The sequence below is a fragment of the Garra rufa genome, chromosome 1, assembly GCF_049309525.1.
Source record: "Garra rufa chromosome 1, GarRuf1.0, whole genome shotgun sequence".
Classification (NCBI taxonomy): Eukaryota; Metazoa; Chordata; class Actinopteri; order Cypriniformes; family Cyprinidae; genus Garra; species Garra rufa.
The window spans coordinates 101,623,236-101,645,735 of NC_133361.1; the positions used below are offsets into that span (position 1 = coordinate 101,623,236).

Below are 22,500 nucleotides of genomic sequence, written 5' to 3' on the forward strand. Positions count from 1 at the left end.
CACCTTTCTATTCACCACCTGCAAACTTTGGATTACACTTTCTGTGGATTGTATATACACTGGTGGACACTCACATTGGACTTATCAACACACTGGGGTTCTTGGACTGTTTTTAGGGTATGGACAAATGAACTGTATTCTTTTAACAGAGTTTACCTGTTTTTAGGGTATGGACAAATGAACTGTATTCTTTTAACAGAGTTTACCTAGTTTTATCGTGTTGTTTTAAAGTCTTTTATGTGAACCTTGTAAATACACCAAATCTATTTAAACCAATTTTCTTTTATGTCTCATTCTTTTAACCACTAGTCATCTCTCACAGTTAAATCTGACCCCATTTTAGTCTTGTAACTCGGCTGATAAGGCAGATTGTTACACTTTTATGGGAGACCGCCTGGGAATACCAGGTGCTGTAAGCTTTTGCCTTTTCTTCACTATTTATATAATATGCTGGCTTTTACGGAGGCTGATCTTTAAATAGCCCACTTTTTGGAGCAGCCCTCGCTTATGGCCATACCGCGCTGAGAGCGCCCGATCTCGTCTGATCTCGGAAGCTAAGCAGCGTCGGGCCTGGTTAGTACTTGGATGGGAGACCGCCTGGGAATACCAGGTGGTGTAAGCTTTTGCCTTTTCTTCACTATTTATATAAAATGCTGGCTTTTAGAAAGACGTGTTTTACCGCTCTATTTATTACAATCATTTAAATGTATTATAGAGTTTTAAGTGTTTTACATGTTTTTTTAGGCCATTTTATTACTCTTAACATTTTAAGTGTATGTGTCTTTAATAAATGGATGGTTGGCCTGTCATGTGACTAGACACATGACAGGAAGCAGGAAGTACAACTGTATAAGAGAGCAGCATGACAAACAAAGGACAGTCACCAAACTGTTGGATTGAGGAGTTGCTAATTTTAGAGCTCACCTTTCCATTCACCACCTGCAAACTTTGGATTACACTTTCTGTGGATTGTATATACACTGGTGGACACTCACATTGGACTTATCAACACACTGGGGTTCTTGGACTGTTTTTAGGGTATGGACAAATGAACTGTATTCTTTTAACAGAGTTTACCTGTTTTTAGGGTATGGACAAATGAACTGTATTCTTTTAACAGAGTTTACCTAGTTTTATCGTGTTGTTTTAAAGTCTTTTATGTGAACCTTGTAAATACACCAAATCTATTTAAACCAATTTTCTTTTATGTCTCATTCTTTTAACCACTAGTCATCTCTCACAGTTAAATCTGACCCCATTTTAGTCTTGTAACTCGGCTGATAAGGCCGATTGTTACACTTTTATGGGAGACCGCCTGGGAATACCAGGTGCTGTAAGCTTTTGCCTTTTCTTCACTATTTATGTAATATGCTGGCTTTTACGGAGGCTGATCTTTAAATAGCCCACTTTTTGGAGCAGCCATAGCTTATGGCCATACCCCCACCTGAGGCGCTAGAGAGCAAACAGGAAGTGAGTTGGCAGTTTGTAGTGTGCAGTAGGTGAGATAGGCTCACCATTTTTCTGGGTGTTTTTTCACATTTATTTTGTTTGTTTTTTAGTTAGAAAAAGTTTTTTTTGAGGAAGGTTTTTTTTAACCCCAAACAGGTCTTTCTGTTTGGGGTTTGAGACAACCAAAATATGGATTTAATGGACAAAGAACACGGACTGGTAAAACAACATGAGATGGGAAATGCGGAACCAGGATTTGTTGCAGACATAACTGAAAGGAATATAAATGAAAGACATGGAGAAAACAATAATGAAACGTGGGCGACGGTGGTTTCAAGGAGGAAACAAGAAAGAAAAACAACTGGACAAGAACGGAAAGGAGATCTACAATCAACTGAAGGTATTGGAATTGAGAAAGAAGTTGGAGAAAAAAGAAATGTTTTATCTCAACGACAACAAATGATACAGAAATTAAGCAAACAAACAAGGTATCAGAGGGAATACAAGAAAGAAGCAACATTAACAATGACTGTTAAAGATATAGAAAATATAACAATAATAATGATAATTAAAGCAGTTGAAGAGAAAGTTGGAATGGGAAAATTGATCGGACTGAGAAGAAAAAATAATTATGATTTTGAAATGACTATGGAAAGTGAGATGGACTGTGATTTGCTGTTGAATGGAATAATGATAAACGGACAAGAATGTGAGATAAGGAAATTGTGTGCAACAGAAAGAATGGTGTCTTTCTTGAGTCTGCCCAGCTATATAGAAGATGAGGAAATCAGTCAAAAACTAATCAATTGGGGTGTAACTCCCATTCTACCACTAAGAAGAAGATATCATCCCGGGACAACGGTGGCAGACGGAACACGATTTTTGAGGGTAAAGTTTCCACAAGAGGTGACGTCTTTACCATACAACACAAGCTTCAGGACTGAAGAAGGAGTGCAGTACTTCAGAGTGATTCACGATAATCAAGTGAAGACATGCAGGATCTGTGTAAGTCCGGAGCATGAAAAAAAGGACTGCCCACAATTCACATGCAGAAATTGTCTTGAGCAGGGGCATTATGCGCGAGACTGTAAAGTCCCGCGGTGCCAAGGCTGCCAAAAGACAATGTTAAGATGCAGATGCGAGATAGAAGACGAGGAAAATGAAGATCCAGGAATGGAAATACAAGAGGTAATGGGAGTTACAACAATTGAGAGGTTAAATGACTCACAAAGGCAGACGCAAGGAGAGGACGAGAAACAAGATGACGAGGAAGAGGAGAACAACAACATAGATGAGAATAAAGAAAAGAAGGAAGATGAAGAACAAGGAATGGAGATGGGAGGAGGAGCGAACAAAGAGGATATAAATTTGATTAAAGAAGGATTTTCTAAGGAACAGGACGATGTGGACACTAATGAACTGGACTACGAAAAAGGACAAGAAAAAGAAAAAGCTGAGGATAAGGGAATAAAGACACTGACTGAGGTAAGAGGAGCAGACAATGGGGGGGAAATTCGTGGAATGGAAAACAAAGGAAAAGAAAGACTGAATAGATGTGTAAAAACAAGAAAAGATGGCTTAGACATTCAACAGGTTCTTAAAAGGCAGAAGATAAGAAGAGAAGAGCAAAAGGAAAGACTGGAGAGGAGGAAAGCTGAAATGGGTGAAGTAAAAAATACTTTTTTGAAAGACAATGAAACGGATTGAATGGTGGGTTTTGGTTTTTCCAATCTTTTCTTTAATGAGCTCTATATCAATTGTATCGCTGAATGCTAGAGGATTATCCAAATGTCAAAAGTTTGAAAGATTAATGTGTCTGACCAAAAAATGTGATGTGCTATGTTTACAAGAAACGAAATGGGAAGATAAAATAAGTGATGAAATTAGAAAATTATGGAACGGAGAAATATATAGTAACTGTGATATGGAAAGGAAGAGAGGGGTAGCTATTTTAATAAGAAAAGGAGTATTTGAAGAAGTAAATATAGATTATAAAGACACAAAGGGAAGAATAATAATTGTTAAATTTGTGTGTAATGGAAAAGAAATGAAAGTGTGTAATATACATGCACCAAATGATGAAAGAGATAAATTTAATTTTTACAGGGATATGAATGAGTTAATAGAAAAACATGACAACATTATGGTGTTAGGTGATTTTAACACTGTAATACAGAGAATTGATGTAGATGATTAAATGGGATTTAGAAGAGATAGAGGGAGGAATGAACTACATAACATAATGGAGAAATATAATATGGTGGATGTGTGGAGAGAGAGGAATGGTATGAAAAGAGAATATTCAAGAAGACAAATTGTTGACAGAGTTCTAAAGCAAAGTAGAATAGACTTATTTTTATGTAAGAAAAAGGAAGCATATTATGTCACTAAGGCGTCTTACAAAAATTATAGTGAGAGTGATCATGATTTTTTATGGATATTGATGAATTTTAATGAGGCTGATAAAGGACCAGGGGTGTGGATATTAAATGCAGAACTTCTAAAAAATGAAATATACAGAATGGAAATAGAAAGTATAATAATTAATAGTGTAAATGAGGAAATGTATGAAATGGAAAAAGGGTTTTGGTGGGACATTCTCAAAAAAAGAATAAAAAAATTCTCAATGGAATATTCAAAAAAATGGCAAAAAGTCAAAAAGATGAAAGAAAATAAGATCAAAAAAGAGTGGGATGAAGAAATGAGGAAAGTAAATGAGCATGATGAAAATATTGATAAGATAATAGAATTACAGGAAGAATTAAAGAAAATAGAAGAAGAGAAGTGTAAAGGAGCAATAATAAGAAGTAGGGCGAAAGACATTGTAGAAGGAGAAAGAAGTACGAAATATTTTTATGAATTAGAAAAAACAAGACAGAGAGCAGATATAATAAAAAGTATTAAAACAGAAGATGCAAGGATTGTAGAAGATAAAACAGGAATTTTGGAAGAAGTCAGAGAATTCTATAAGCATTTATTTACCAAAAATGAGATAGTTTTAGAAGATGAGGAATTTGTATTAAGTAAAATACAGGTTAAAGTTAATGAGGGAGACAAAGAAATGTGTGAGAGTGAGATTACGGAATTAGAAATAGGAATTGCAATTGATCAACTGAAAAATGGTAAAAGTCCAGGAATAGATGGATTAACAGCTGAATTTTATAAGGTTTTTAAAGATGTGTTATGTCCAATTTTAAATGAAATATTTATAGATAATTTTAAAAAAGGGAATTTAACGAATAGTATGAAGAAAGGTATGGTGAAAATAATTTACAAGAAAAAAGGTGATAAGAGAGACCTGAAAAACTACAGACCACTAAGCATGTTGAATACAGATTATAAAATATTAGCCAAAATTTTAGCCAATCGATTGAAAATAGTAGTACCAAATATAATTACTACAAATCAAGCATATGCTGTTCTAAAAAGAGATATTACTGATGTCATTAACAATATAAGAGATATGATATGGTACATGAAGGAGGAGAAAGAAACAGGATATATAATAAGTGTGGATTTAGAAAAGGCTTTTGATAGAGTTGAACACAAATACTTGATACATGTGATGGAGAGATTTGGTTTTGGGGAGAATTTTTTAAAATGGATAAAATGTTTATATACAGATATAAGTAGTTGTGTAAAAGTGAATGGTTTTTTAACTAAAGATTTTAAAATAACGAGATCAATCAGACAAGGTTGTCCTATGTCAGCATTATTATACACTTTAGTATCTGAAGCTTTAGGACTGGCAGTAGACCAGGAAAAGAACATAAAAGGAATACGCATAAAAGGAGAAGAATCAGAACAAAAAATATTTCAATATGCAGATGACACGACATTGTTTGTAAAAGATATTAAAAGTATGGATAAAGCAATGGAAGTTTTAGAAAGATATTGTAAAGGAACAGGGGCAAAAGTTAATAAAGAAAAAACTACATACATGAAAATTGGATTACCGAATGATCTGCTGAATAAAATGCAATTTAAGGAAGAAAAGAAGAGTATGAAAATTTTAGGTATAAGGGTTGGAGAAAATGAAAATGAAATAAGAGAAGTGGTATGGGAGGAGGTTTTAAAAGGAATGGAGAAGAGATTAAATTTCTGGAAATTAAGAGGATTATTTTTAAAAGGGAAGGTTTTAGTTATTAATTCTTTGTTTTTATCAAAAATGTGGTATGTATTGGGTTCTGTGAGTTTGCCTATATGGGTGTATAAAAAAATCAAATCTATTGTTTTAAACTTTTTATGGGAGGGGAAACCATCGAAAATTGCTTATGACACTCTAATTGGAAAGGTGGAGGAAGGAGGGTTGGGACTAATAGATCCATTAATAAGAATGAAAAGTATAAGAATAAAAACTGTTAATAAATACTGGAAACATGGGAAATATGCGTGGAAGGGTGTAATGAACTATTTTTTAAATAAATGTGGAAAAATGGGAGATGATGTTTTATGGATGAAGCTAAAAGAAAACATGATGAACGGAATACCAGAGTTTTATAAAGAGGTTGTAAAAGCATGGGGTGATTTTAGAAAGCATGTTGTTTGTACGTCTTTTACCAGGGAAGAGATTTTAAGACAACCATTGTTTTTAAATAATCAAATTAAAAAGGGAAATGATACCATTTTTTATAAAAAATGGTTTTATGCGGGGATAAAGCAAATAAAAGATATCTTGTATGAAGTGATACCTGGTTTTGTACCGGTGCAAGTAATAAGAGACGCAATTGTAGAAAATTATGACAATGAAACTAAAACAGTCTTAGAAAAACAATACAAACAAATGAAAGAAGTAATACCGGAAGAATGGATAAATATTATAGAAGGTACAGAAGAAACAAAAGGTAATGATGGAATGATGATTGATTTTAAAAGTAATGACAAGAAGGATGCTTTTAAAGATGGTATTTTAAAGATGTTTTATTCTTGTTTATGTGAAGATGTTTTTATCACACCAAAAGCAGAAGGATATTGGCAAAGATTGTACCCAAGTATGGAAACTAAGAAAATATGGAAAAATCTAAGAGCTTGGTGGAAAAGTCCAATTTTAGAAAACTTTGATTATATTTTAAGACATAATTGTTTATTAAGTGAAATGAGACTGTGTAAATTTGGAATGGCAAGTGATGCAATATGCAAGGTATGTAATAGGGAAGATGAAGGATTGATGCATATTTTTTTTAAATGCACAGGGTTAAAATGTTTTATAAAAAAATTAAAAGAAATGACAAGTAAATTGGGAGTAGAACAAAGATGTATTGATGAAGAATGGGAAACAATGTTTTTATTTGGTTCTAAAGGTAATTTTAAGAATGTGTGTTTTTTAAATTTGATATTAACCATTGCTAGATTTGTAATTTGGAGCAGAAGAAATTTTGTCAAACAAAAGAAAACAAAAATACCTGTGTGCAAACTTTTTAAGGTGAAGATGTGTTTTATTTTAAATGTTTTGTTTGATTACTGTAATATGAATGAAGAGAAAGATGTTTTTGTCAAAATTTTTGTAAATGATAACCCATTTATTGAAATGACATGGTTTCGATTTAATGTATTGTTGCCAGAATGTGATTCAGACTGTTTTTAAAATGTATTAACATGTTTTAAATAAATTAAAAAAAAAAAAAAAAAAAGAGCGCCCGATCTCGTCTGATCTCGGAAGCTAAGCAGCGTCGGGCCTGGTTAGTACTTGGATGGGAGACAGCCTGGGAATACCAGGTGCTGTAAGCTTTTGCCTTTTCTTCACTATTTATATAATATGCTGGCTTTTAGAAAGACGTGTTTTACCGCTCTATTTATTACAATCATTTAAATGTATTATAGAGTTTTAAGTGTTTTACATGTTTTTTAGGCCATTTTATTACTCTTAACATTTTAAGTGTATGTGTCTTTAATAAATGGATGGTTGGCCTGTCATGTGACTAGACACATGACAGGAAGCAGGAAGTACAACTGTATAAGAGAGCAGCATGACAAACAAAGGACAGTCACCAAACTGTTGGATTGAGGAGTTGCTAATTTTAGAGCTCACCTTTCCATTCACCACCTGCAAACTTTGGATTACACTTTCTGTGGATTGTATATACACTGGTGGACACTCACATTGGACTTATCAACACACTGGGGTTCTTGGACTGTTTTTAGGGTATGGAAAAATGAACTGTATTCTTTTAACAGAGTTTACCTGTTTTTAGGGTATGGACAAATGAACTGTATTCTTTTAACAGAGTTTACCTAGTTTTATCGTGTTGTTTTAAAGTCTTTTATGTGAACCTTGTAAATACACCAAATCTATTTAAACCAATTTTCTTTTATGTCTCATTCTTTTAACCACTAGTCATCTCTCACAGTTAAATCTGACCCCATTTTAGTCTTGTAACTCGGCTGATAAGGCCGATTGTTACACTTTTATGGGAGACCGCCTGGGAATACCAGGTGCTGTAAGCTTTTGCCTTTTCTTTACTATTTATGTAATATGCTGGCTTTTACGGAGGCTGATCTTTAAATAGCCCACTTTTTGGAGCAGCCCTCGCTTATGGCCATACCGCGCTGAGAGCGCCCGATCTCGTCTGATCTCGGAAGCTAAGCAGCGTCGGGCCTGGTTAGTACTTGGATGGGAGACCGCCTGGGAATACCAGGTGCTGTAAGCTTTTGCCTTTTCTTCACTATTTATATAATATGCTGGCTTTTACGGAGGCTGATCTTTAAATAGCCCACTTTTTGGAGCAGCCCTCGCTTATGGCCATACCGCGCTGAGACCGCCCGATCTCGTCTGATCTCGGAAGCTAAGCAGCGTCGGGCCTGGTTAGTACTTGGTTGGGAGACCGCCTGGGAATACCAGGTGCTGTAAGCTTTTGCCTTTTCTTCACTATTTATATAATAGGCTGGCTTTTAGAAAGACGTGTTTTACCGCTCTATTTATTACAATCATTTAAATGTATTATAGAGTTTTAAGTGTTTTACATGTTTTTTAGGCCATTTTATTACTCTTAACATTTTAAGTGTATGTGTCTTTAATAAATGGATGGTTGGCCTGTCATGTGACTAGACACATGACAGGAAGCAGGAAGTACAACTGTATAAGAGAGCAGCATGACAAACAAAGGACAGTCACCAAACTGTTGGATTGAGGAGTTGCTAATTTTAGAGCTCACCTTTCCATTCACCACCTGCAAACTTTGGATTACACTTTCTGTGGATTGTATATACACTGGTGGACACTCACATTGGACTTATCAACACACTGGGGTTCTTGGACTGTTTTTAGGGTATGGACAAATGAACTGTATTCTTTTAACAGAGTTTACCTGTTTTTAGGGTATGGACAAATGAACTGTATTCTTTTAACAGAGTTTACCTAGTTTTATCATGTTGTTTTAAAGTCTTTTATGTGAACCTTGTAAATACACCAAATCTATTTAAACCAATTTTCTTTTATGTCTCATTCTTTTAACCACTAGTCATCTCTCACAGTAAAATCTGACCCCATTTTAGTCTTGTAACTCGGCTGATAAGGCCGATTGTTACACTTTTATGGGAGACCGCCTGGGAATACCAGGTGCTGTAAGCTTTTGCCTTTTCTTCACTATTTATGTAATATGCTGGCTTTTACGGAGGCTGATCTTTAAATAGCCCACTTTTTGGAGCAGCCCTCGCTTATGGCCATACCGCGCTGAGAGCGCCCGATCTCGTCTGATCTCGGAAGCTAAGCAGCGTCAGGCCTGGTTAGTACTTGGATCGGACACCGCCTGGGAATACCAGGTGCTGTAAGCTTTTGCCTTTTCTTCACTATTTATATAATATGCTGGCTTTTACGGAGGCTGATCTTTAAATAGCCCACTTTTTGGAGCAGCCCTCGCTTATGGCCATACCGCGCTGAGAGCGCCCGATCTCGTCTGATCTCGGAAGCTAAGCAGCGTCGGGCTTGGTTAGTACTTGGATGGGAGACAGCCTGGGAATACCAGGTGCTGTAAGCTTTTGCCTTTTCTTCACTATTTATATAATATGCTGGCTTTTAGAAAGACGTGTTTTACCGCTCTATTTATTACAATCATTTAAATGTATTATAGAGTTTTAAGTGTTTTACATGTTTTTTAGGCCATTTTATTACTCTTAACATTTTAAGTGTATGTGTCTTTAATAAATGGATGGTTGGCCTGTCATGTGACTAGACACATGACAGGAAGCAGGAAGTACAACTGTATAAGAGAGCAGCATGACAAACAAAGGACAGTCACCAAACTGTTGGATTGAGGAGTTGCTAATTTTAGAGCTCACCTTTCCATTCACCACCTGCAAACTTTGGATTACACTTTCTGTGGATTGTATATACACTGGTGGACACTCACATTGGACTTATCAACACACTGGGGTTCTTGGACTGTTTTTAGGGTATGGACAAATGAACTGTATTCTTTTAACAGAGTTTACCTGTTTTTAGGGTATGGACAAATGAACTGTATTCTTTTAACAGAGTTTACCTAGTTTTATCGTGTTGTTTTAAAGTCTTTTATGTGAACCTTGTAAATACACCAAATCTATTTAAACCAATTTTCTTTTATGTCTCATTCTTTTAACCACTAGTCATCTCTCACAGTTAAATCTGACCCCATTTTAGTCTTGTAACTCGGCTGATAAGGCCGATTGTTACACTTTTATGGGAGACCGCCTGGGAATACCAGGTGCTGTAAGCTTTTGCCTTTTCTTCACTATTTATATAATATGCTGGCTTTTACGGAGGCTGATCTTTAAATAGCCCACTTTTTGGAGCAGCCCTCGCTTATGGCCATACCGCGCTGAGAGCGCCCGATCTCGTCTGATCTCGGAAGCTAAGCAGCGTCGGGCTTGGTTAGTACTTGGATGGGAGACCGCCTGGGAATACCAGGTGCTGTAAGCTTTTGCCTTTTCTTCACTATTTATATAAAGACGTGTTTTACCGCTCTATTTATTACAATCATTTAAATGTATTATAGAGTTTTAAGTGTTTTACATGTTTTTTAGGCCATTTTATTACTCTTAACATTTTAAGTGTATGTGTCTTTAATAAATGGATGGTTGGCCTGTCATGTGACTAGACACATGACAGGAAGCAGGAAGTACAACTGTATAAGAGAGCAGCATGACAAACAAAGGACAGTCACCAAACTGTTGGATTGAGGAGTTGCTAATTTTAGAGCTCACCTTTCCATTCACCACCTGCAAACTTTGGATTACACTTTCTGTGGATTGTATATACACTGGTGGACACTCACATTGGACTTATCAACACACTGGGGTTCTTGGACTGTTTTTAGGGTATGGACAAATGAACTGTATTCTTTTAACAGAGTTTACCTGTTTTTAGGGTATGGACAAATGAACTGTATTCTTTTAACAGAGTTTACCTAGTTTTATTGTGTTGTTTTAAAGTCTTTTATGTGAACCTTGTAAATACACCAAATCTATTTAAACCAATTTTCTTTTATGTCTCATTCTTTTAACCACTAGTCATCTCTCACAGTTAAATCTGACCCCATTTTAGTCTTGTAACTCGGCTGATAAGGCAGATTGTTACACTTTTATGGGAGACCGCCTGGGAATACCAGGTGCTGTAAGCTTTTGCCTTTTCTTCACTATTTATATAATATGCTGGCTTTTACGGAGGCTGATCTTTAAATAGCCCACTTTTTGGAGCAGCCCTCGCTTATGGCCATACCGCGCTGAGAGTGCCCGATCTCGTCTGATCTCGGAAGCTAAGCAGCGTCGGGCCTGGTTAGTACTTGGATGGGAGACCGCCTGGGAATACCAGGTGCTGTAAGCTTTTGCCTTTTCTTCACTATTTATATAATATGCTGGCTTTTAGAAAGACGTGTTTTACCGCTCTATTTATTACAATCATTTAAATGTATTATAGAGTTTTAAGTGTTTTACATGTTTTTTAGGCCATTTTATTACTCTTAACATTTTAAGTGTATGTGTCTTTAATAAATGGATGGTTGGCCTGTCATGTGACTAGACACATGACAGGAAGCAGGAAGTACAACTGTATAAGAGAGCAGCATGACAAACAAAGGACAGTCACCAAACTGTTGGATTGAGGAGTTGCTAATTTTAGAGCTCACCTTTCCATTCACCACCTGCAAACTTTGGATTACACTTTCTGTGGATTGTATATACACTGGTGGACACTCACATTGGACTTATCAACACACTGGGGTTCTTGGACTGTTTTTAGGGTATGGACAAATGAACTGTATTCTTTTAACAGAGTTTACCTGTTTTTAGGGTATGGACAAATGAACTGTATTCTTTTAACAGAGTTTACCTAGTTTTATCGTGTTGTTTTAAAGTCTTTTATGTGAACCTTGTAAATACACCAAATCTATTTAAACCAATTTTCTTTTATGTCTCATTCTTTTAACCACTAGTCATCTCTCACAGTTAAATCTGACCCCATTTTAGTCTTGTAACTCGGCTGATAAGGCCGATTGTTACACTTTTATGGGAGACCGCCTGGGAATACCAGGTGCTGTAAGCTTTTGCCTTTTCTTCACTATTTATGTAATATGCTGGCTTTTACGGAGGCTGATCTTTAAATAGCCCACTTTTTGGAGCAGCCATAGCTTATGGCCATACCCCCACCTGAGGCGCTAGAGAGCAAACAGGAAGTGAGTTGGCAGTTTGTAGTGTGCAGTAGGTGAGATAGGCTCACCATTTTTCTGGGTGTTTTTTCACATTTATTTTGTTTGTTTTTTAGTTAGAAAAAGTTTTTTTTGAGGAAGGTTTTTTTTAACCCCAAACAGGTCTTTCTGTTTGGGGTTTGAGACAACCAAAATATGGATTTAATGGACAAAGAACACGGACTGGTAAAACAACATGAGATGGGAAATGCGGAACCAGGATTTGTTGCAGACATAACTGAAAGGAATATAAATGAAAGACATGGAGAAAACAATAATGAAACGTGGGCGACGGTGGTTTCAAGGAGGAAACAAGAAAGAAAAACAACTGGACAAGAACGGAAAGGAGATCTACAATCAACTGAAGGTATTGGAATTGAGAAAGAAGTTGGAGAAAAAAGAAATGTTTTATCTCAACGACAACAAATGATACAGAAATTAAGCAAACAAACAAGGTATCAGAGGGAATACAAGAAAGAAGCAACATTAACAATGACTGTTAAAGATATAGAAAATATAACAATAATAATGATAATTAAAGCAGTTGAAGAGAAAGTTGGAATGGGAAAATTGATCGGACTGAGAAGAAAAAATAATTATGATTTTGAAATGACTATGGAAAGTGAGATGGACTGTGATTTGCTGTTGAATGGAATAATGATAAACGGACAAGAATGTGAGATAAGGAAATTGTGTGCAACAGAAAGAATGGTGTCTTTCTTGAGTCTGCCCAGCTATATAGAAGATGAGGAAATCAGTCAAAAACTAATCAATTGGGGTGTAACTCCCATTCTACCACTAAGAAGAAGATATCATCCCGGGACAACGGTGGCAGACGGAACACGATTTTTGAGGGTAAAGTTTCCACAAGAGGTGACGTCTTTACCATACAACACAAGCTTCAGGACTGAAGAAGGAGTGCAGTACTTCAGAGTGATTCACGATAATCAAGTGAAGACATGCAGGATCTGTGTAAGTCCGGAGCATGAAAAAAAGGACTGCCCACAATTCACATGCAGAAATTGTCTTGAGCAGGGGCATTATGCGCGAGACTGTAAAGTCCCGCGGTGCCAAGGCTGCCAAAAGACAATGTTAAGATGCAGATGCGAGATAGAAGACGAGGAAAATGAAGATCCAGGAATGGAAATACAAGAGGTAATGGGAGTTACAACAATTGAGAGGTTAAATGACTCACAAAGGCAGACGCAAGGAGAGGACGAGAAACAAGATGACGAGGAAGAGGAGAACAACAACATAGATGAGAATAAAGAAAAGAAGGAAGATGAAGAACAAGGAATGGAGATGGGAGGAGGAGCGAACAAAGAGGATATAAATTTGATTAAAGAAGGATTTTCTAAGGAACAGGACGATGTGGACACTAATGAACTGGACTACGAAAAAGGACAAGAAAAAGAAAAAGCTGAGGATAAGGGAATAAAGACACTGACTGAGGTAAGAGGAGCAGACAATGGGGGGGAAATTCGTGGAATGGAAAACAAAGGAAAAGAAAGACTGAATAGATGTGTAAAAACAAGAAAAGATGGCTTAGACATTCAACAGGTTCTTAAAAGGCAGAAGATAAGAAGAGAAGAGCAAAAGGAAAGACTGGAGAGGAGGAAAGCTGAAATGGGTGAAGTAAAAAATACTTTTTTGAAAGACAATGAAACGGATTGAATGGTGGGTTTTGGTTTTTCCAATCTTTTCTTTAATGAGCTCTATATCAATTGTATCGCTGAATGCTAGAGGATTATCCAAATGTCAAAAGTTTGAAAGATTAATGTGTCTGACCAAAAAATGTGATGTGCTATGTTTACAAGAAACGAAATGGGAAGATAAAATAAGTGATGAAATTAGAAAATTATGGAACGGAGAAATATATAGTAACTGTGATATGGAAAGGAAGAGAGGGGTAGCTATTTTAATAAGAAAAGGAGTATTTGAAGAAGTAAATATAGATTATAAAGACACAAAGGGAAGAATAATAATTGTTAAATTTGTGTGTAATGGAAAAGAAATGAAAGTGTGTAATATACATGCACCAAATGATGAAAGAGATAAATTTAATTTTTACAGGGATATGAATGAGTTAATAGAAAAACATGACAACATTATGGTGTTAGGTGATTTTAACACTGTAATACAGAGAATTGATGTAGATGATTAAATGGGATTTAGAAGAGATAGAGGGAGGAATGAACTACATAACATAATGGAGAAATATAATATGGTGGATGTGTGGAGAGAGAGGAATGGTATGAAAAGAGAATATTCAAGAAGACAAATTGTTGACAGAGTTCTAAAGCAAAGTAGAATAGACTTATTTTTATGTAAGAAAAAGGAAGCATATTATGTCACTAAGGCGTCTTACAAAAATTATAGTGAGAGTGATCATGATTTTTTATGGATATTGATGAATTTTAATGAGGCTGATAAAGGACCAGGGGTGTGGATATTAAATGCAGAACTTCTAAAAAATGAAATATACAGAATGGAAATAGAAAGTATAATAATTAATAGTGTAAATGAGGAAATGTATGAAATGGAAAAAGGGTTTTGGTGGGACATTCTCAAAAAAAGAATAAAAAAATTCTCAATGGAATATTCAAAAAAATGGCAAAAAGTCAAAAAGATGAAAGAAAATAAGATCAAAAAAGAGTGGGATGAAGAAATGAGGAAAGTAAATGAGCATGATGAAAATATTGATAAGATAATAGAATTACAGGAAGAATTAAAGAAAATAGAAGAAGAGAAGTGTAAAGGAGCAATAATAAGAAGTAGGGCGAAAGACATTGTAGAAGGAGAAAGAAGTACGAAATATTTTTATGAATTAGAAAAAACAAGACAGAGAGCAGATATAATAAAAAGTATTAAAACAGAAGATGCAAGGATTGTAGAAGATAAAACAGGAATTTTGGAAGAAGTCGGAGAATTCTATAAGCATTTATTTACCAAAAATGAGATAGTTTTAGAAGATGAGGAATTTGTATTAAGTAAAATACAGGTTAAAGTTAATGAGGGAGACAAAGAAATGTGTGAGAGTGAGATTACGGAATTAGAAATAGGAATTGCAATTGATCAACTGAAAAATGGTAAAAGTCCAGGAATAGATGGATTAACAGCTGAATTTTATAAGGTTTTTAAAGATGTGTTATGTCCAATTTTAAATGAAATATTTATAGATAATTTTAAAAAAGGGAATTTAACGAATAGTATGAAGAAAGGTATGGTGAAAATAATTTACAAGAAAAAAGGTGATAAGAGAGACCTGAAAAACTACAGACCACTAAGCATGTTGAATACAGATTATAAAATATTAGCCAAAATTTTAGCCAATCGATTGAAAATAGTAGTACCAAATATAATTACTACAAATCAAGCATATGCTGTTCTAAAAAGAGATATTACTGATGTCATTAACAATATAAGAGATATGATATGGTACATGAAGGAGGAGAAAGAAACAGGATATATAATAAGTGTGGATTTAGAAAAGGCTTTTGATAGAGTTGAACACAAATACTTGATACATGTGATGGAGAGATTTGGTTTTGGGGAGAATTTTTTAAAATGGATAAAATGTTTATATACAGATATAAGTAGTTGTGTAAAAGTGAATGGTTTTTTAACTAAAGATTTTAAAATAACGAGATCAATCAGACAAGGTTGTCCTATGTCAGCATTATTATACACTTTAGTATCTGAAGCTTTAGGACTGGCAGTAGACCAGGAAAAGAACATAAAAGGAATACGCATAAAAGGAGAAGAATCAGAACAAAAAATATTTCAATATGCAGATGACACGACATTGTTTGTAAAAGATATTAAAAGTATGGATAAAGCAATGGAAGTTTTAGAAAGATATTGTAAAGGAACAGGGGCAAAAGTTAATAAAGAAAAAACTACATACATGAAAATTGGATTACCGAATGATCTGCTGAATAAAATGCAATTTAAGGAAGAAAAGAAGAGTATGAAAATTTTAGGTATAAGGGTTGGAGAAAATGAAAATGAAATAAGAGAAGTGGTATGGGAGGAGGTTTTAAAAGGAATGGAGAAGAGATTAAATTTCTGGAAATTAAGAGGATTATTTTTAAAAGGGAAGGTTTTAGTTATTAATTCTTTGTTTTTATCAAAAATGTGGTATGTATTGGGTTCTGTGAGTTTGCCTATATGGGTGTATAAAAAAATCAAATCTATTGTTTTAAACTTTTTATGGGAGGGGAAACCATCGAAAATTGCTTATGACACTCTAATTGGAAAGGTGGAGGAAGGAGGGTTGGGACTAATAGATCCATTAATAAGAATGAAAAGTATAAGAATAAAAACTGTTAATAAATACTGGAAACATGGGAAATATGCGTGGAAGGGTGTAATGAACTATTTTTTAAATAAATGTGGAAAAATGGGAGATGATGTTTTATGGATGAAGCTAAAAGAAAACATGATGAACGGAATACCAGAGTTTTATAAAGAGGTTGTAAAAGCATGGGGTGATTTTAGAAAGCATGTTGTTTGTACGTCTTTTACCAGGGAAGAGATTTTAAGACAACCATTGTTTTTAAATAATCAAATTAAAAAGGGAAATGATACCATTTTTTATAAAAAATGGTTTTATGCGGGGATAAAGCAAATAAAAGATATCTTGTATGAAGTGATACCTGGTTTTGTACCGGTGCAAGTAATAAGAGACGCAATTGTAGAAAATTATGACAATGAAACTAAAACAGTCTTAGAAAAACAATACAAACAAATGAAAGAAGTAATACCGGAAGAATGGATAAATATTATAGAAGGTACAGAAGAAACAAAAGGTAATGATGGAATGATGATTGATTTTAAAAGTAATGACAAGAAGGATGCTTTTAAAGATGGTATTTTAAAGATGTTTTATTCTTGTTTATGTGAAGATGTTTTTATCACACCAAAAGCAGAAGGATATTGGCAAAGATTGTACCCAAGTATGGAAACTAAGAAAATATGGAAAAATCTAAGAGCTTGGTGGAAAAGTCCAATTTTAGAAAACTTTGATTATATTTTAAGACATAATTGTTTATTAAGTGAAATGAGACTGTGTAAATTTGGAATGGCAAGTGATGCAATATGCAAGGTATGTAATAGGGAAGATGAAGGATTGATGCATATTTTTTTTAAATGCACAGGGTTAAAATGTTTTATAAAAAAATTAAAAGAAATGACAAGTAAATTGGGAGTAGAACAAAGATGTATTGATGAAGAATGGGAAACAATGTTTTTATTTGGTTCTAAAGGTAATTTTAAGAATGTGTGTTTTTTAAATTTGATATTAACCATTGCTAGATTTGTAATTTGGAGCAGAAGAAATTTTGTCAAACAAAAGAAAACAAAAATACCTGTGTGCAAACTTTTTAAGGTGAAGATGTGTTTTATTTTAAATGTTTTGTTTGATTACTGTAATATGAATGAAGAGAAAGATGTTTTTGTCAAAATTTTTGTAAATGATAACCCATTTATTGAAATGACATGGTTTCGATTTAATGTATTGTTGCCAGAATGTGATTCAGACTGTTTTTAAAATGTATTAACATGTTTTAAATAAATTAAAAAAAAAAAAAAAAAAAGAGCGCCCGATCTCGTCTGATCTCGGAAGCTAAGCAGCGTCGGGCCTGGTTAGTACTTGGATGGGAGACAGCCTGGGAATACCAGGTGCTGTAAGCTTTTGCCTTTTCTTCACTATTTATATAATATGCTGGCTTTTAGAAAGACGTGTTTTACCGCTCTATTTATTACAATCATTTAAATGTATTATAGAGTTTTAAGTGTTTTACATGTTTTTTAGGCCATTTTATTACTCTTAACATTTTAAGTGTATGTGTCTTTAATAAATGGATGGTTGGCCTGTCATGTGACTAGACACATGACAGGAAGCAGGAAGTACAACTGTATAAGAGAGCAGCATGACAAACAAAGGACAGTCACCAAACTGTTGGATTGAGGAGTTGCTAATTTTAGAGCTCACCTTTCCATTCACCACCTGCAAACTTTGGATTACACTTTCTGTGGATTGTATATACACTGGTGGACACTCACATTGGACTTATCAACACACTGGGGTTCTTGGACTGTTTTTAGGGTATGGAAAAATGAACTGTATTCTTTTAACAGAGTTTACCTGTTTTTAGGGTATGGACAAATGAACTGTATTCTTTTAACAGAGTTTACCTAGTTTTATCGTGTTGTTTTAAAGTCTTTTATGTGAACCTTGTAAATACACCAAATCTATTTAAACCAATTTTCTTTTATGTCTCATTCTTTTAACCACTAGTCATCTCTCACAGTTAAATCTGACCCCATTTTAGTCTTGTAACTCGGCTGATAAGGCCGATTGTTACACTTTTATGGGAGACCGCCTGGGAATACCAGGTGCTGTAAGCTTTTGCCTTTTCTTTACTATTTATGTAATATGCTGGCTTTTACGGAGGCTGATCTTTAAATAGCCCACTTTTTGGAGCAGCCCTCGCTTATGGCCATACCGCGCTGAGAGCGCCCGATCTCGTCTGATCTCGGAAGCTAAGCAGCGTCGGGCCTGGTTAGTACTTGGATGGGAGACCGCCGGGGAATACCAGGTGCTGTAAGCTTTTGCCTTTTCTTCACTATTTATATAAAGACGTGTTTTACCGCTCTATTTATTACAATAATTTAAATGTATTATAGAGTTTTAAGTGTTTTACATGTTTTTTAGGCCATTTTATTACTCTTAACATTTTAAGTGTATGTGTCTTTAATAAATGGATGGTTGGCCTGTCATGTGACTAGACACATGACAGGAAGCAGGAAGTACAACTGTATAAGAGAGCAGCATGACAAACAAAGGACAGTCACCAAACTGTTGGATTGAGGAGTTGCTAATTTTAGAGCTCACCTTTCCATTCACCACCTGCAAACTTTGGATTACACTTTCTGTGGATTGTATATACACTGGTGGACACTCACATTGGACTTATCAACACACTGGGGTTCTTGGACTGTTTTTAGGGTATGGACAAATGAACTGTATTCTTTTAACAGAGTTTACCTGTTTTTAGGGTATGGACAAATGAACTGTATTGTTTTAACAGAGTTTACCTAGTTTTATCGTGTTGTTTTAAAGTCTTTTATGTGAACCTTGTAAATACACCAAATCTATTTAAACCAATTTTCTTTTATGTCTCATTCTTTTAACCACTAGTCATCTCTCACAGTTAAATCTGACCCCATTTTAGTCTTGTAACTCGGCTGATAAGGCCGATTGTTACACTTTTATGGGAGACCGCCTGGGAATACCAGGTGCTGTAAGCTTTTGCCTTTTCTTCACTATTTATGTAATATGCTGGCTTTTACGGAGGCTGATCTTTAAATAGCCCACTTTTTGGAGCAGCCCTCGCTTATGGCCATACCGCGCTGAGAGCGCCCGATCTCGTCTGATCTCGGAAGCTAAGCAGCGTCGGGCCTGGTTAGTACTTGGATGGGAGACCGCCTGGGAATACCAGGTGCTGTAAGCTTTTGCCTTTTCTTCACTATTTATATAATATGCTGGCTTTTAGAAAGACGTGTTTTACCGCTCTATTTATTACAATCATTTAAATGTATTATAGAGTTTTAAGTGTTTTACATGTTTTTTAGGCCATTTTATTACTCTTAACATTTTAAGTGTATGTGTCTTTAATAAATGGATGGTTGGCCTGTCATGTGACTAGACACATGACAGGAAGCAGGAAGTACAACTGTATAAGAGAGCAGCATGACAAACAAAGGACAGTCACCAAACTGTTGGATTGAGGAGTTGCTAATTTTAGAGCTCACCTTTCCATTCACCACCTGCAAACTTTGGATTACACTTTCTGTGGATTGTATATACACTGGTGGACACTCACATTGGACTTATCAACACACTGGGGTTCTTGGACTGTTTTTAGGGTATGGAAAAATGAACTGTATTCTTTTAACAGAGTTTACCAGTTTTTAGGGTATGGACAAATGAACTGTATTCTTTTAACAGAGTTTACCTAGTTTTATCGTGTTGTTTTAAAGTCTTTTATGTGAACCTTGTAAATACACCAAATCTATTTAAACCAATTTTCTTTTATGTCTCATTCTTTTAACCACTAGTCATCTCTCACAGTTAAATCTGACCCCATTTTAGTCTTGTAACTCGGCTGATAAGGCCGATTGTTACACTTTTATGGGAGACCGCCTGGGAATACCAGGTGCTGTAAGCTTTTGCCTTTTCTTTACTATTTATGTAATATGCTGGCTTTTACGGAGGCTGATCTTTAAATAGCCCACTTTTTGGAGCAGCCCTCGCTTATGGCCATACCGCGCTGAGAGCGCCCGATCTCGTCTGATCTCGGAAGCTAAGCAGCGTCGGGCCTGGTTAGTACTTGGATGGGACACTGCCTGGGAATGCCAGGTGCTGTAAGCTTTTGCCTTTTCTTCACTATTTATATAATATGCTGGCTTTTACGGAGGCTGATCTTTAAATAGCCCACTTTTTGGAGCAGCCCTCGCTTATGGCCATACCGCGCTGAGAGCGCCCGATCTCGTCTGATCTCGGAAGCTAAGCAGCGTCGGGCTTGGTTAGTACTTGGATGGGAGACCGCCTGGGAATACCAGGTGCTGTAAGCTTTTGCCTTTTCTTCACTATTTATATAATATGCTGGCTTTTAGAAAGACGTGTTTTACCGCTCTATTTATTACAATCATTTAAATGTATTATAGAGTTTTAAGTGTTTTACATGTTTTTTAGGCCATTTTATTACTCTTAACATTTTAAGTGTATGTGTCTTTAATAAATGGATGGTTGGCCTGTCATGTGACTAGACACATGACAGGAAGCAGGAAGTACAACTGTATAAGAGAGCAGCATGACAAACAAAGGACAGTCACCAAACTGTTGGATTGAGGAGTTGCTAATTTTAGAGCTCACCTTTCCATTCACCACCTGCAAACTTTGGATTACACTTTCTGTGGATTGTATATACACTGGTGGACACTCACATTGGACTTATCAACACACTGGGGTTCTTGGACTGTTTTTAGGGTATGGACAAATGAACTGTATTCTTTTAACAGAGTTTACCTGTTTTTAGGGTATGGACAAATGAACTGTATTCTTTTAACAGAGTTAACCTAGTTTTATCGTGTTGTTTTAAAGTCTTTTATGTGAACCTTGTAAATACACCAAATCTATTTAAACCAATTTTCTTTTATGTCTCATTCTTTTAACCACTAGTCATCTCTCACAGTTAAATCTGACCCCATTTTAGTCTTGTAACTCGGCTGATAAGGCCGATTCTTACACTTTTATGGGAGACCGCCTGGGAATACCAGGTGCTGTAAGCTTTTGCCTTTTCTTCACTATTTATATAATATGCTGGCTTTTACGGAGGCTGATCTTTAAATAGCCAACTTTTTGGAGCAGCCCTCGCTTATGGCCATACCGCGCTGAGAGCGCCCGATCTCGTCTGATCTCGGAAGCTAAGCAGCGTCGGGCCTGCTTAGTACTTGGATGGGAGACCGCCTGGGAATACCAGGTGCTGTAAGCTTTTGCCTTTTCTTCACTATTTATATAATATGCTGGCTTTTACGGAGGCTGATCTTTAAATAGCCCACTTTTTGGAGCAGCCCTCGCTTATGGCCATACCGCGCTGAGAGCGCCCGATCTCGTCTGATCTCGGAAGCTAAGCAGCGTCGGGCCTGGTTAGTACTTGGATGGGAGACCGCCTGGGAATACCAGGTGCTGTAAGCTTTTGCCTTTTCTTCACTATTTATATAATATGCTGGCTTTTACGGAGGCTGATCTTTAAATAGCCCACTTTTTGGAGCAGCCCTCGCTTATGGCCATACCGCGCTGAGAGCGCCCGATCTCGTCTGATCTCGGAAGCTAAGCAGCGTAGGGCCTGGTTAGTACTTGGATGGGAGACCGCCTGGGAATACCAGGTGCTGTAAGCTTTTGCCTTTTCTTCACTATTTATATAATATGCTGGCTTTTAGAAAGACGTGTTTTACCGCTCTATTTATTACAATCATTTAAATGTATTATAGAGTTTTAAGTGTTTTACATGTTTTTTAGGCCATTTTATTACTCTTAACATTTTAAGTGTATGTGTCTTTAATAAATGGATCGTTGGCCTGTCATGTGACTAGACACATGACAGGAAGCAGGAAGTACAACTGTATAAGAGAGCAGCATGACAAACAAAGGACAGTCACCAAACTGTTGGATTGAGGAGTTGCTAATTTTAGAGCTCACCTTTCCATTCACCACCTGCAAACTTTGGATTACACTTTCTGTGGATTGTATATACACTGGTGGACACTCACATTGGACTTATCAACACACTGGGGTTCTTGGACTGTTTTTAGGGTATGGACAAATGAA

At 35.8% G+C, this 22,500-nt stretch overlaps 14 non-coding genes across 14 annotated transcripts; all 14 read left to right on the forward strand.

The window, feature by feature from the left end:
* The first annotated feature begins 503 nt into the window (after positions 1–503).
* Positions 504–622, forward strand: LOC141317681 (5S ribosomal RNA). The gene has a single exon (XR_012352044.1). It is a non-coding gene; the product is annotated as a 5S ribosomal RNA (ribosomal RNA).
* A 7,355-nt stretch (positions 623–7,977) lies between these two features.
* Positions 7,978–8,096, forward strand: LOC141293661 (5S ribosomal RNA). The gene has a single exon (XR_012340793.1). It is a non-coding gene; the product is annotated as a 5S ribosomal RNA (ribosomal RNA).
* An 84-nt stretch (positions 8,097–8,180) lies between these two features.
* LOC141316978 (5S ribosomal RNA) lies at positions 8,181–8,299 on the forward strand. The gene has a single exon (XR_012351670.1). It is a non-coding gene; the product is annotated as a 5S ribosomal RNA (ribosomal RNA).
* An 801-nt stretch (positions 8,300–9,100) lies between these two features.
* On the forward strand, positions 9,101–9,219 carry LOC141344742 (5S ribosomal RNA). Its single transcript, XR_012356832.1, has one exon. It is a non-coding gene; the product is annotated as a 5S ribosomal RNA (ribosomal RNA).
* Positions 9,220–9,303: 84 nt separating this feature from the next.
* Positions 9,304–9,422, forward strand: LOC141318971 (5S ribosomal RNA). Its single transcript, XR_012353254.1, has one exon. It is a non-coding gene; the product is annotated as a 5S ribosomal RNA (ribosomal RNA).
* Positions 9,423–10,223: 801 nt separating this feature from the next.
* LOC141298019 (5S ribosomal RNA) lies at positions 10,224–10,342 on the forward strand. The gene has a single exon (XR_012341510.1). It is a non-coding gene; the product is annotated as a 5S ribosomal RNA (ribosomal RNA).
* Positions 10,343–11,126: 784 nt separating this feature from the next.
* LOC141297632 (5S ribosomal RNA) lies at positions 11,127–11,245 on the forward strand. The gene has a single exon (XR_012341421.1). It is a non-coding gene; the product is annotated as a 5S ribosomal RNA (ribosomal RNA).
* Positions 11,246–18,599: 7,354 nt separating this feature from the next.
* Positions 18,600–18,718, forward strand: LOC141311753 (5S ribosomal RNA). Its single transcript, XR_012349169.1, has one exon. It is a non-coding gene; the product is annotated as a 5S ribosomal RNA (ribosomal RNA).
* A 784-nt stretch (positions 18,719–19,502) lies between these two features.
* Positions 19,503–19,621, forward strand: LOC141293673 (5S ribosomal RNA). Its single transcript, XR_012340796.1, has one exon. It is a non-coding gene; the product is annotated as a 5S ribosomal RNA (ribosomal RNA).
* An 801-nt stretch (positions 19,622–20,422) lies between these two features.
* Positions 20,423–20,541, forward strand: LOC141318627 (5S ribosomal RNA). The gene has a single exon (XR_012352931.1). It is a non-coding gene; the product is annotated as a 5S ribosomal RNA (ribosomal RNA).
* An 84-nt stretch (positions 20,542–20,625) lies between these two features.
* Positions 20,626–20,744, forward strand: LOC141298032 (5S ribosomal RNA). Its single transcript, XR_012341512.1, has one exon. It is a non-coding gene; the product is annotated as a 5S ribosomal RNA (ribosomal RNA).
* Positions 20,745–21,545: 801 nt separating this feature from the next.
* LOC141315725 (5S ribosomal RNA) lies at positions 21,546–21,664 on the forward strand. Its single transcript, XR_012351132.1, has one exon. It is a non-coding gene; the product is annotated as a 5S ribosomal RNA (ribosomal RNA).
* An 84-nt stretch (positions 21,665–21,748) lies between these two features.
* LOC141293678 (5S ribosomal RNA) lies at positions 21,749–21,867 on the forward strand. Its single transcript, XR_012340798.1, has one exon. It is a non-coding gene; the product is annotated as a 5S ribosomal RNA (ribosomal RNA).
* Positions 21,868–21,951: 84 nt separating this feature from the next.
* Positions 21,952–22,070, forward strand: LOC141293601 (5S ribosomal RNA). Its single transcript, XR_012340778.1, has one exon. It is a non-coding gene; the product is annotated as a 5S ribosomal RNA (ribosomal RNA).
* Positions 22,071–22,500: the final 430 nt, after the last annotated feature.